This window comes from Aphis gossypii, chromosome 2, assembly GCF_020184175.1.
Source record: "Aphis gossypii isolate Hap1 chromosome 2, ASM2018417v2, whole genome shotgun sequence".
NCBI classification, from domain to species: domain Eukaryota; kingdom Metazoa; phylum Arthropoda; class Insecta; order Hemiptera; family Aphididae; genus Aphis; species Aphis gossypii.
In genome coordinates, this window is record NC_065531.1 from 80,694,737 (window position 1) to 80,708,472 (window position 13,736).

At 32.5% G+C, this 13,736-nt stretch overlaps 1 long non-coding RNA gene across 2 annotated transcripts; it reads right to left on the reverse strand.

The window, feature by feature from the left end:
* Nucleotides 1–7,516: 7,516 nt before the first annotated feature.
* On the reverse strand, nucleotides 7,517–13,574 carry LOC114123993 (uncharacterized). Of its 2 annotated transcripts, none has more exons than XR_007604273.1 (5): nucleotides 12,881–13,574; nucleotides 11,860–12,343; nucleotides 11,545–11,721; nucleotides 10,936–11,037; nucleotides 7,517–7,736 (listed from the first exon to the last, which is right to left on the reverse strand). It is a non-coding gene; the product is annotated as an uncharacterized LOC114123993 (long non-coding RNA). The 2 variants fall into 2 exon arrangements; XR_007604272.1 differs by having other exon boundaries at nucleotides 12,902–13,569.
* Between the last annotated feature and the right edge of the window lie 162 nt (nucleotides 13,575–13,736).

The window sequence follows — 13,736 nt, forward strand, 5'->3', positions numbered from 1 at the left end:
ACGATGCCATTTACGTTATATTGACAATACGCCAATATATATAATTATCGTGATATTTAGGTATTTTACTTCGATCGGTAACATAATGTTATTGCGTGTTGTGCTGTTGGTGGCAGATAATCATCTGATGTTATTAAATGTTATGAAAATAATATAATTGAGCAATAATTATTAACTTTCATTATGACAATTATCCTGTTTTTACAAATATAATAGATTGCCAATACAGTCTATAAGTCGGGTCTGTTGCATTTCGTGACGGCATATATTATTATAACGTCTCAAGACATTATATAGTAGCGGTACACATTAGACATTGCACAGTTCACAGTACTCGTTAAAGTTAAGTACCTACTCTAATAAGCTGCAGATCGTCGTTTCACAAACGCTTCCTAATATTTCGTACGTATTTTTAGTCCGTCGTGTCGGAATAACGTCCTGATGGCTGATTTTGTGAACTAGTGCGTGTGCACTATATGTGCGTTCGAAAATTATTATTACCGATTTTGCGTTGGGGCACAATAATTACCAACACGCTTCGAAACCCGACGATCATATCAAAACATCAAAGAGACGCGACATAACGTTTTGTCGTACATACTAAATTCGGTATGAGGAGAAATTGTCTGTGTTAAAACGATTCATATAATATGTCTTTCCTATCTTTACGTTACGTTCTGCGATAAAATATTCGGCCGATGGAAATTCTAATGATTAACCAGCCCGAGCGAACGTGCTGTAATGCTTGTAATCGACATTAAGTCATGAAGTTTAATATCATATATACGTTCGTTGAAGTTAATATGAACTATTATATGTAATTCTGTAGAATTTACTAATATGAACATCAAAAATTACCCTACGAATTGGTTTTGAGGAAAATAACCTCAGTTTTAACTGCGTTGTAAAACGATTATTAACATGACTAACTAGAACAGAAACGAGTATTAAAATCGTCCAACTCCAGACAAATAACATAAAAATTTAAGACCGCGAGAATCCTAACTCTAAGACTGCACTTCCTTATTTGTGAAAACTAATCGTGTAACTAGTTTAATTGTTGAGAACGAACTCGAACTGTTATTTTTTTAATTTAACGCACCCAGTTAAATCGTACCTACTATACCCATGTACCCAAACATATACTAATCCAACTACAATTTTAAAAAAATTAAAAACTACTTAGCATAACTTTAAATCGATAAAAATATTACCAAAAATCATAAAAGATTTTATACTTGCTAAACAATAATTTCATTTTATATTTTTTTGTAATGTTTTTGTCGGTGTAAAATTATGCTTATAGTTTTTAGATTATCGAACAGAACTATTATGCGTTTGTTTAGGTTTGAATATATACAATTTTCTGTTAACTTTTTCGAACGATTTGTATACTCAAAATTACTATTTACATCAAAAAGTCGGGTAGGATAGCAAGCGTAGTAATACTGTGGACACGTCAAAATTGATCCTTAAACGTCCTGCAGCTGTGAAATACTGTGTAAAATATTTACACGTGTAACCATATTAGTATTCATTACTGAATTACTTATAGCATATTATAGTATTAATTGTTGACTTATTTTCACTGTCGAAGTCGTCAAGTTTGTTCGTTAACAGAAGTGTACTTAATTTTACAATATATATACTAAATTGACGTGTGTATATAGGATATATATAGGTACAACGCACGTCTCTAAGTCGATGTATATACATCTGTTATATAATGTACTGTACGTACCTACGCGATACTTTACTGACCTTTTTTTTCTATCGTTTTCCCAAAAAATATTATTGCTTTTTCACAACCACAATTTGCACAATACAAGTTATACGCTGTACATGATATGCAGTAGGGGTCGTTTAGCCGTCCGCATAAGCAAAATAATAAACGACAATAGAAATACAAAATATTTAAATATATTGTTGTACTACACTGGTACACTACCTATGTATTATATTTCTAGTGCGTTTTTTCGGAAGAACGATTTCGATATCTACGTACAAATTATTGTATTTATATTTCATGGTACATTCGATCGAGCGTAACAAACCAACTCTTTGTATTTAATTCGATTATAGTAATCGAAAAAAAAAACTAGAAATATATCTCTCTCGCGTTTAACATAATAATATAATATAATATAAAATATAATTCCTACGTTATACTCGTAATGCGCCACGTGTTATCTAAACGCAGTCGTAATAGTAAATCTACATATTATACGGCAAATATTTTTGAAATTCTTTTTAAATCTTTTAATTTTATCAATCGATTAAAAATATGCTATCTCATATCGTTTATCGTTTTCGGTTTATTTTTTTTTTCAATTATAATTATTACAGCTAAACGCGTGGTTAAACATAACCGAACACTAGAAATAACATAGTTAATTATTATATTATGCGGACTGGAACAGAATCTTATAAAAATCTCAACACGGCCAACAAATATATTCACGCCAACGGGGATCACTAAAGAAATGTATATTATCGCTGGAGAAGATTAGAGCAGTATATACGACGTATTATTACTGTATAATAAGCTTGTTGATAACAATACGATACGGTTTCTGACTTTTTGACATATTGATATGGAAAAAAATTAAAGTTATTAAATCGGTGTCCTCGTAATAACGTACAAAAATTATTTAATAACGTGTCGCCTCTATCGTCGAGCAACGATATAAAATATAATAATAAAATTCCAACGGACATCTGGACGTTGGAATTTCATAATTTTTAATTTATTGTAATATTTTCTAGATACACAGTGAGCGTATAATATTCTGTTCTTTACACTATTACTTTGATCACTTTAGATAATTTGATTACTTCAAATCTAATTTACCCATACGCGTTAAAACCGTTAATGGCTTTGTGGAAAATCGCATTTAAAATATTAAAATATCACGCTTAAATATTACAACTATAATAATTGAGGATTATTCATACGAAATGTAATTACCTAATGACAATAATGACTTTACATTAACATAATGATAATCGTTTAAACGAAACGGTTTCACTATAACGAGTAAATACCGTAATACACTTATACACCAATTAAGGGCTAAACGTGCGGCGAAAACACTAAATAAATATTATACGTTCGCTCAACAGAAGACATCGACAAATATTGTCTGATGGTATAAGAAAACGGAAATCGTAATACCGAGGTTAGAGCAGTAGTTGTAATGCACTCGGTATTTGTATTATTAATATAAGCGACGTAGTGCTGCAAACGTATCTGTGACCTGCGGCATCGTTCCGGTCCAGCTGTAGGGACTATATACGAAAAATTAAGATGATATTCCCTGTGCGTCTTTCTTACGAGTTTTCAGTGACTATTTCTGGCGTAGGTGTATTACGTAGTATAACAGAAATAACTGTCAGATATTTAATTATATAACTTATTAACTAACCTTGTAATATATTTTATTCTTCTCAATTCATGATTTTTTTTTTTTTTTTAATTTAGACGTATCGTTAACTATTTATAAAAAAGATAAACATGTAATGCTTTTGATAAAAACAAATTAAATTATAAATATATTATAATTTATCACATGGTTGTAAAATAGCTATTATATATTTTTCAACTATTTTTCTTACTCTCTTTATAATTAATATGTTAATGTATGTACCGGACGTATTGGTATGGCATGAATTATTCTATACAGCAATATGGTTTGAGCTGAAACTTATACTTTCCCCAATAATCAATATATTTAATCTCATTAGATGTAAGAGATAACTTATATTCCGTCGGAAATGTGGTGAATCCATGTAAGTCGAATATTTTATCAAATTTTACAGGTAAAGCAAACACCTAACTTTATTGAAATGTTTGAAATACGAGTTGTAGTGTTTCATAATATATTATATTATTATATTATTTTAGGGAAATTACGTTGAAACTTTTTTCTTATAGTTCATCATCATAGCTGATTAAAGTGTCGCTAGTGAGTGACATTTTCTTTACATGCAAAAACTAAGAACTAAAAATTATGTTTATTCTACAAAAAAAAAAACAAAAAAATGTATCTACGTCTCATCAGTAGTCATACTACTCTTATCCACTTAGTATGATCATATTTTTCAGGAAATAGATATCTATTTTATGAAATACAGTCAAAGTAAAACTTTGCTCCGTAAAATGGTCATCATTTAATCATATATATATATATATGATATCTCATAAAATGGAAAATCTTATTTTATACTGTTTGTAATATTTTTCATTAATTAAGTACATAAAATGGATAAATTTTCATAAAATTCTGATTAATAATATGATATTATTTTATTATAAATGTTTTTTTTTAACTTGATATATTAAATTAAATGATTAAAATACAAAGTACTAATAAAAACAAATTAATTGAGCTTAAACGAAAATAGAAGTTTTGAATTATTAAGTATGTATATTATATTATTATTAACAATATTCATTGTATTATTATTTGTTATTACAATTTATTAGGTAGTATAGTGTTTTGACAACGATAGTTACACATAACAAAAGCTTAAATAAACAGATATACAATGTTTTGTTTCACACTTCTCTATTGCTGTTCTTGTAATTTTGTATTTATGACTCATTGACTTATACGTAATTTCAAGTTCTTATATAAAAACCATTAATAGTTTTTCTACATTTTACGTTTTTTCTCCAAATTTATCAACATTATTGTTATTAATAAATTCTTGTTAAAATTCGAAAAACGAATCAAATCCTATAATATGTCAAATTAAATAAATGTTCAACTGTTCTATAATACTTAAAAATCGCACGTATCGAGTCTGAGAATGTATACTGGCATTATTCATAAATAAAAATAATGGGAAAAAAGGAAGACCGAAAAAGAGATGGTTTGAAGTTATAGAGTGCGATATGAGAATGACTGGTGTTTGTGAGAAGGATACATAGGATCGTAGTAAGTGGAAATTGAGGACCAGGGTGATCGACTCCAAATAGTTGGGAGAGAATGCGAAGGAAAAGAAGAATAAGAAGTCTGCAGTACACCTATAATATAAAAATAATACGTTAAACAAAATAAACTTGTATAATATAATAAGATTAAACAGTGTAATCATTGAGATTTCACGAAAAGTTAACCATACGGTACAATTTATTTAAATATTACACAAACTATTATATACTCGTTTCATGAAAAACGCGCTAAGTGAATGCAACATAATATAAATCGCATTTTATTATTAATGTACCTATCAACGTAAAAAAATAAATGTACAAACATTATAATATATAGATTGTGCATAATGACATTGATCGACTGTATAATGTAGAAAGACTGATGTTGCCCAATGGTTCGTGATCTATACTTAGTTTTACTGATAATGTTAGACATGGGCATGCGGCTACTAATAAGCAGTATAGGTATACCTATATCCCGGCGTTTGTGCATCTTCGCGCGTTGCAAGTAAACGACGGTAAACGAGGCCGTAGATCGCGCACGCGCCTTAATTTTTTCTCACATAACACATTATTTTTATACTTAATTAATGGCATAACGTCGTCATAGTATGTATTTTTATCACTGTAAGAATATTGCCAGGTCGACTGCGAACGGTAGCAAATGTTCGGCGACGAAATTCGTGCGAACCACTTGCATGTAAATGTGTTGTGCAGACCTGCACGAACTGAACGCGTCCGCGGTGAAAACTCTCAATAACGGGAAAACTACAATAATTTTACAAAATCCTTGGCGAAAAAAAAAACGCGAAGAGTTTCGTTTCACATTTTCTTCAGTTTTTGTTTTGAAATTTGTAGTAGGTATATTGCAATTTTTTTTTTTCATTGCCTTACGCCAAATCAGCGCAATCCACTTCAGCAATAACAATGACAAATAGCACGTTGTGTGTTAATACGAATATAGCTATATTATTTTGTATACCAACCGATACACGACGACTGGCATTGTACAGTTTTTATTATTATTCATTATACCGACAGAATTTTGCCATCATTGCGTTTGACGCGCGCTCGTCCCTTTGCAGTACTTTGCGATGTACTGCAGTCGTAGGCCGTCCTAGGATATAGAATATGCTGCGTCCGCTTGATGCTGCGCGAACCGGAAGTCGTCCACGTGCGTACATATATGACATTAAAACGGATAATAACTCTATTATGAAGGCACACAAATAGGTACATTGTAACAATATTCATATCGTAGACACACGTGTCTCTCCCGACTCCACGATATACATATTAATATTATGGAAATCTAAACGGATTTCGTATATTCGCGTATCATCGATGTCTCCGCGCGGGTTTCAGGGATACACCTACTACATATATACACACAAAGTGTCTCATATCCAGTTTACGCTGATATCCGTAGCCGAATTGGAGAAATCTCGTTAGACTGTGGCCAATTAATTATATATTATTAGACAATGTCGTGTGTAAGTATGGTCGAATAAAATTCGCATTATCGTCAATAATCGCGCCGTCGAGCGTTTGAAACGGGAATTTCAAAAATTATTGGACTGAACCTGATCGAGGTGACCGTACAAATAGACACCCTACATAATAAGGACACGATGCGTTACAACACTATATAATATTGAACGACCGAATCGGCATGCCTGTAAAGTGTGCATCTGTGTGCAATGATGCAATGCAATATGCACATATTTGTATCGTGCGTATTGGGCGTACGTATCTGTATTATGTTATGAACGGGTCGGACGCAATATTGTATTTAATTTTGTGCTATGTACGATTGAGACAACTAACGTAAAAACTTTTAGATGATCGAGCGTGTTATACTGATAAATATAATATATTACGCGTATCAGTGACCAGAGTGTGGGTTATTTTTTTTTTCTAGGCTTGCTGCAGTTTGGCCGCGTGTTCTACTGTTGTGTCTGCCGCTCAAAGCTTTAATATAATATACAGTATATCGTATGGTTATTTATAAACGCGTCGGCCGGCGCTTTTGATCGTCGTGCAGTGCACACCGGTCAGCTTGACAACGGTCCAAAGTTTACTTTTAGGCTCGGCTGCATGTCGGCCGCCACAGCAGCCGACCGTTTCGCGTATAATAACGATGATAATAATAATAATAACAGTAGGTATAATTATATAACTCGGTATACGACGTTTCGCAGCAAATGGGTCGAATCGACACGACACGCCACGCCCTCACAGAAATGTATACATGTGGGTCGACCCTGTGACCTAGTTAATAATACGTAAAAAGCCTCTAAGTCGTCACTGCGCGGCTATATACACACTAGCCATTAGACACGACAACGGCGCTAAATACGCCTATATATATATATTATGTGTATTGCGTACGGCAGAACGCTGGCGACCGCAGTGTGGACTTGGGTTTAAGACGGCGTGACTTTTATTTAATTACGGCAAAGGTCGTATATTATAGTATAACTGTATAACACACTAATAAACGCTGCAGGTTACTGGAAAAAGAGACGTACACGTGGAAATGAGTAATTTAGTAGAACTAAAAACAAAACGTCTAATAATGTGCTGGGCTGCAGTAGATATATTATAGTTCATTTCATTACATTATAATATACTGTATCATAAAACATTTTATGGTTTTGTTTTGAACTTTTACACCGATGCTGCCGCAGTGGTTCTGATTATAAATTAACCACATTGCTGTTTGTTACACATGAAAATCTGATAACAATTTGATCAATGCAATATGCTGTGATTTACATGATTTTGTGTTTTTTGACTAAAACGAAATAATATATAAATTATAAATAAATATAAACATAGTATTTAGTATTTACAATTACATTTTATTCTTGAATTTTCTATAGTTATTGTTATAGCACAAAAAAAAATATATATTTTTTGGTCAAACTTATGTATAAAAGAAAAAAAATGAACCGAAATAATAAACCACATTAATAATGTATTCAAACATTCCAGTTTGCTTTTATATTCACACAGGTTTGTGCGAACAGTTTTATGTAATATTCAGAATCACTGTAATTCAAAAGTACAACCTTCGGATGGACCCCAAATTAGAAAATTATTCTTATTTAATTCTTACTTAAAAGGTACGTATCCAGAGAAACACTTTGAAGGACGATATTATTTCAAAACATTTATTATACAAACATTTTTCTCGTACATTGTGTCGATAATAAAAGTACCACATTGCATTGTCAATTATTTACATCAGTAAAATTATAAAATTTTATAAGAAAAACAATTTTTTAAATTGATATTATAGTCTCTCCTAAGAATGAGAAAGTGAGTTTTTGTATCGACAGGACTTGGATCAGGGACCTCCGATGTAAATGATCATATACAAACGTATATACAAGAATATCACTATACGTATACTTTGCTATATAGGTCTTGACCGAAATACAGCAGACGAAATCAGAATAAAAATCAATACCTACGTAGACAATATCAGTTAAAAACGAAGTCGTAAACAATTAAATACACTTATAATCCAATTATATCATTATAATAATATGGTAATTTGTACGAAAAAGGCGTTCTCGTTGTACGCATATTAAATTTCGTCAGTTACACGAACTAAGAGGAACCTGCGCACGTACGTTTGATAACTTTACTGCGGTTTTTCTAGCGATGGCTTTATCTTTTTTATACAGACCCACGAAAAGTGTGCTTGATCGTAGGTACTACTATAAAGACTCGAAAAATGTGATGAACTTTCTAGTATACCGAGTCGACGTACCTTATTATGGGTACGAGAGACGCGTTTTTCGTTGTATAATGTAATACTGTGTACGTATGTGTTATTTATGTTATACGGTGTGACGCGTTTCACCTTTTATATGCCCTTTGAAGTGTTGCTGCTCATGCCATTTATTGTTTATGCGTCGTGTGTGCGTCGTGCGTGTGCATACGATTAAAACGAGTCCATGATATTATAATATAATATAGTATATTATAGCATATTATATACGTACGGCGGTTTCGAATTAAACAGCAATGATAAATAATAATCATCGAATTCAATCCCAATTCACGGCTTCAGTAATACAATAATATTATAATAATTTAATTTATGCAATACAAATATTGATTTTCGTAATAATATTATAACACGATAATGATAATATGACGGTGGCATAATATATAATATTATAGTAAATTATTTCATTGTTTGCGCGGGCAAAGCGGGTGTATTCAATTAGTTGAATTGTCACTCGTCAATCATCGTTTTCACATTTTTATCGTGTGCGATTTTTCTCGTATGTTTTCTATAATAGAATATTAAAATCATCAGACTTAAAACGAATTTTGCTTTATGTGTAACGGGTGAATTTAGCGATAGAGATTGTAATTGGTATATATTTAAAACTAATGCGTATAACTACAATACACCCATAATAAATTATGATACGTATTTAATACCTATTGATTGTAAAATCGAAAAATATTATGTTATATAATCGTATAATTCAATAATCGTCTCATACATCCGAGTAAAAATCGAGTACGAATGAATCGTAAGATCGTCGCTTTTCCGCCTCTAGACGGCTGATTTGTGTGTATTACAATTACTTTAGAAGGCATTATTTTAGAAATTAAAATATTAATGTAAAAAGAAGCATAAATTGAGAACAATACGTTGGACATACTTGACTGCGTGTTTAAAAAAAAATGCACTTAAGATGATTACAAAGACGATGTTCGCAAGAAAACATTTTATAACTATATAAATGTATGTGTGCACTGCGCTTATATGTATCTATATTCTATATTTATAAGAAAACAACTTACATTTATTTGAAATTATGAGATATACAATTTAAAAAAACTTCCATACATCTATTACATTATGTTTAAAATTTCAATTTACTAATACATAACTCATTTTTTTATTAAGTTACTTTTTAAGAATTATTTGTATTATAATATAACTATTAACTATAATATTATCTTCCCTTCTAAATCTCGGTCTTGAGTTCTGCATGGACTTAAATGAGTAATTTTCATTGTAAACATTTATTTGTTTTAACTCAAACCCCGTATAAAATATTTAAACCATTATCAAGCATAAAATTCAAAGCTAATAAAACCTGAAAATTGAAAAACACATTTTGACTATATATATACTGCTTTACACGCAAGTACTCTTTGTATCGGAATCGTCCGTTTATGAACTTCTACCTACTTCGAATTGAACAGTTTCCTGTCTTAAAACAATTATTCGAAGTGACCGGGAAACATTGTACTGACAACAATAATACACGCATTATAAAACTGCAGTAACAATGATCGTTACATGCCGAGACGTTTAAACGAAATAAAATCTCGTTGTTCGTTCTCAACCGAAAATTATTCTCAAAATGTCTAATAGTACATAATATCAACAACGCTTCACTGCGTTCGGTCTCTGACTTGGTCTTTTTGTGGCTGTATAATAGTATTATTATTACGAATCATGAAACGATACGATTCCTTCGTATATCGCACATGGTAGGTATAGTATAATAATATGTATACATATGCTTATATGATAATATGCTATCCTTAAACTACGACTAATAATTCTGAGTTCCGTTCGTTTAACTCGTCACGAAATGTTTATGGACAAAATAAATAAAAAAAAAATGTACCGATGATCAGCTCTCCTGTCGAAGTACGTTCCGATAACATAAATCACAATAATATAATACAGTTTATCTCAGGTCGTATACATTCGTTACACATTTATAATAATATATTCGTGTTTGACGTCTTATCATCTAATCCAGGAGTCTCCAAACTATTTTACTCGAGGGCTATTTACAAATTGAAAAATCTTTGCTAGCCATAACATATAATTATAAAATCAAAATAGTAATTTTTTTTTTAATAGAAAATTTATAGTTTAGGACTTGGTACAAAAAAACCTAAATAAAAATAAACAAAATAGTTTAAGTATTTAATTTGTAACTCACTTTTTACTGTAGTTAGCCAGCCAATGAAAACTGGTCTCGCAGACCGTAGTTAGGAGTATTTTTATAACCCGTTATAGAGAAGTCGTATGAAGAAGAAAAACACTAGTAAAAAATATAATATATTATTATCTGCAATAGAGTGATATTTTAAGCATGCTAAATGATCAGTGTTCATCTGTATCATCACATATATGATCAAATCAAGTGTATATTCAAACTTCAAATCCTAAATTTGAAAATTTGTAAGTAGGTACATTCAAAGAATATATTTTTCAACTAGTATAAGCTTATGACGTTTAACGAAAGTCCTAGAATGATGTGTGATATCTTTATTTTTAAAACAATATCCTTATTTTTGTTTTTTGAATCATTAATATTTTTTTTTTAAATGCTGATTTATTTAAATCGATCTATAAATCAAAAATTCGAAACTCAAGTGGTTATTTGTACACAAAAATTAAAAAATAAATAAATTTTCAAACAATTTGTAAAAAAAAAAAATTTCAAAAAAACCAGCAAACACAAGGCGAGAAGCACGCTTAAAAAAATCACTCTGTATAAGTATACGATATGTTTGAGAATTGCATTTATCATAGTATTATTATATACCGAGGCGATAACGTCGTGCGAGGACCGGTCGTCGCCGTTTAAAATACACGAATAATTGCGTGACATTCGGATGAGGTCAAACCGTTCCAGGAAACCCGTTTTGTTTGCTCTTCGGGACGAAGAAATATCGTAAACGTTGACCTTCCGTCCGTCAAAAAGATCTTTGTCGAAACGCTCCTATGCAGTACCAAAAACAAATTCAAATTATATTTTACGCACCACACTGTGCGCACGAATGGGTATTTTAATATTACGATGTATAAATAATTGTATTATATACGGTCATGTGAGTTATGGGTACTATTATTACCATACCATAATTATTTATAATCGATGCGCTATTATCCACGTCATAATTTATACTGATGCAGTCTTTAGGCGATCGTCGGCTGTATGCAGTCGGTCGCAACATAAGTACAACCGTACAGAGCAATGACGAGACATACACAAAAAAACAAAACAAAACACTAAGTGCAGGTATCCGTTTCGATTTTTCGTGGACGCCGAGAACTATGAGGGTAGAGTTAAACGAATCACAAATAAGTGCATCGATAAAATATCCGATTTTTATCCGAAGTGCGTTTAAATCCTCTGTAAGCTGACCGTTGTCGGTGACACATTAGAATAAACAGCGTTCAGATCGAACGATCGTGTTATCGTTTTCTATAAATGTTATTTGTGTGGAAAAAATAATAATATTATTTTTCAGAAATAAAATTATTATAAATTGTCGTTTCCCATCGATGTACGGTCGGTATCTAATAACCAAATTGTATTTTTCAAAACTCCCGTTGTGGCACTGAAACAAAAGATATTATATTATAATATTATTAATTCAAACGCGCGCTATAATATTATAACATATGTGCGTGTGCGAGAGCTGCATCGGCGGTATCCGGGGCAGCGCGCGCACACTAATGACTACTATAATAATAATGAGCATTGACTACAAACACTTCCGGCGTGCGTTTGATCTTCTTCGGGAGGTTGCCTATATCTAACTCCTTAAAAACGGATTTTAGCTTATTAAATTTTATTTATTGCGAAATCACGAGCGCGTCTTCTGATGCTGTTACAAGACTAGAAATAATCGTGGTGTATTACATTGATGTTTATTTTTATTTTTTCTCGTCCAGTAATCGAACTCCCGGAGTTACCCGCGTATATCCCACGGTGCTTATAGCACGTCAAAGAACATAATATATAATGATAAATAATAACGCCGATACGAGTTATAATATCGAATGATATTATGTATTGAAAAAAAAAACCGTTCCTCTCGAGAGATTTATTGTAATAATTATTCCGTCGACAGAACGCACACGCATATACATACCGTTCCGCTACCGTTACTCACGTCGTTCGTGACCTCGGCTCGGTCTTCTCGCTGCCGACTTGTTCGTGTACGCGAGCATATTAAAACCGCTGTTATTTGTTTCGAATCTCAGCTTAAATAGTTTTGGCGGCTTTTCACGACGACGACGACGACGACGTACACATTCATCGCGAAGATTATGCGGTTAATCACTCATATGGCAGTTCTCGTTTCGTTTGTCGAACTCGAGGAGGAAGACCGCGGTAATCTCGCGTTCGTCGCCAAATTCGTCTACTCGTTACGTCGACACTTCCCCGTCCGGTAATCCTCCAAGACTTTGGTACCTGCAAAGTCGAGACGAACAAAACTTATATTATGTCGTGTGTCTATACGTCGAACGCGGTCGACGACGACGACAATCGATCCACCGACGTTTTCGAGCAGAGAGGCGTATTGGATGCTGAAACACACACCCCGTCGGCCATATTTAAAACTAATGAATGTGATGAAATAAACTACGCTTCAGATCTTCACGAAAAATGGTCCTATTATGGGTTTCTGTATGACGGTTATGCGACGGAGATCGTAGTACGACCGTGGTAGTGGTCGAACGAGACACGTTCTCTACTCCGCCGCAAAAGAAAATAAAAATTTCGGTCACAAGTACGCTGCGAAAAGTCGGCCGCTCGCGTAACGACACCGTCCGCGGCGGCGGACGTATATAATTTTTTTATTTTGTCGGTTGTACCCATACTGTAAACGGCGCACACGTGTGCGAATAATTTTTTCGTCCGGTTGCCAACACTCGTGCCAAGGTCAATGCGTTTATCTCTCGGGCTACCACGAATGCCAAAACAACAACAACTCGGCACACGCG